Source organism: Chelonia mydas, chromosome 24 (genome assembly GCF_015237465.2).
Source record: "Chelonia mydas isolate rCheMyd1 chromosome 24, rCheMyd1.pri.v2, whole genome shotgun sequence".
NCBI classification, from domain to species: Eukaryota; Metazoa; Chordata; order Testudines; family Cheloniidae; genus Chelonia; species Chelonia mydas.
Genome location: NC_051264.2, coordinates 13,312,544 through 13,314,561, shown reverse-complemented (window position 1 = coordinate 13,314,561; position 2,018 = coordinate 13,312,544).

Genomic DNA, 2,018 nt, shown 5'->3' with positions numbered 1-2,018 from the left:
ATTCCCCAATTTACAGAATGTTTTACCATACACCATACAACACAATTCTCATAACTTCATAGAATGGATAGAGAAATGACTTTCAGCAGATCATAACCTTTCCCCTGATACCTTACCAAGCCTGCTTTATATGCAAGATCACAGTTATATACAGCTGAGGAATATGGGGGTTACAAGACGCTCCCCCAAGGTACGTCACTGTATGTATGTCATACAGTAAGTATGTCACACCTTCAATAAGCAGACAGTCTAGATTTCTGGGAGCTCTTGGCATTCTGTACTGAATGGCAGCTGATAAGCAGACTTAACATTACCCTGTCCTCTTACTGCAAGGGTGTGGATTGAAACCCACAAGGATCTTCATATTCCACATCCAGCCCTATAATACAAGGACTGGGGGAATGCTCTCCAAATGTGTCAGTGCCACTCCTGGCTAGAGAATGGTGCAAGGAATTCCTTCCCTCTTGGGGAGAGGAGCATGCTGCCTCCACAGCACTCCCAGCAACACGTTCATACCCCAAACTAACCTCCATGTTGGGTTCCCACTAAACCACTAGATTGGCCACGTCATTTTAAGTCTCAAGGTAAGAGCCCTCAAGGTTCTAGAGCAGGGGTGGGCAAACTTTTTGACCTGAGAGCCGCATCTGGTTTCTGAAATTGTGTGGAGGGCCGGTTAGGGGAGGCTGTGCCTCCCCAAACAGTCAGGGCATGGCCCGGCCCCGGCCCCCGCCCCCTATCCGACCTCCCCACTTCTTGCCCCCGATGGCCCCTCCCCGGACTCCTGCCCCATCCACCCCCCTCCGCCCGCTCTCGGTCCCCTGACCACTCCCGGACCCCCTGCCCCTAACTGCTCCCTGCTGCCCCATCCAACCCCCCCTCCTTCCTGATTGCCCCCCCGGGACCCCTGCCCCATCCAACCACTCCTTCTCCCTGACTGTCCCCAGACCCCTTGTCCCTAACTGCCCCCTGCCCCTAACTGCCCACCACCACCCCATTCAACCCCCCCACTCCTTCCTGACTGCCCCCCCCGGGACCCCTGCCCCATTCACCCCCCCTGCTCCCTGTCCCCTGACTGTCCCCCGCCGCCCCATCCAACCCCTCCTCTCCTTCCTGACTGCCTACCCAGGGATCCCTGCCCCCATTCAATCCCCGTTCCCCACCCTCTGACTGCCCTGACCCCTATCCATGCCCCTGACAACCCCCCAAACTCCCCAGCCCTCTATCCGACCCCCCCGACCCCATTCCCTGCCCCCTTACTGCGCTGCCTGGAGCACCGGTGGCTGGCAGCGCGGCTGCACCAGGACAGGCAGCCACGCCGCGCAGCACAGAGCACAGGGTCAGGCCAGGCTCTGCAGCCCTGCCGCCTAGAGCATTGCGCCGAGCAGCGGCATGGCTGCGGGGGAGGGGGAACAGCCTCCTGGGCCAGGAGCTCAGGGGCCAGGCAAGACGGTCCCATGGGCCGGAAGTGGCCTGCGGCCGTACTTTTCTCTAGTACTCTGTTCTAGAGCCACACAAGACGTATCCACACACGTGTGTTGAAGTGTGCACTTCACTGCACTTGCTCTCTAGTTCAGTCTGAAGGATAAGCCATGTATGTTAACAACACTTGCAAAGCTATATGGCCTGACAATGTGTTGACCCTTTGTTTCCCAACAGTGCTAAACCCAAATGTAGACTCTTACCTGGCAAGGGCTCATGGGTGCCCAGCTGCTGTGTGAGTACAATGAAGGCATGCAGCCCTTTGCACTGGCCCTGGGTGTAGAGCTGAGCCAGAATTATGGCATGGTTCAAGATCATTCCAACTGCAAGAGCAGAGGAAAAATATATCATTTTAATACATGCAGACTCTCTCCGATAAAACACCAGCCGAGATTTGATTAGCTCTACAACGTCTGAGCTCATCAGTGCTAACTGAGGGCCTGATCCTACAGCTGGCTCACAAATGGAACTCTCATTGGGCGGAGCCGGGGGACCAGGACCCCGGGGCTGGGACGACAGGGGAGAGCCGCGGGACCAGG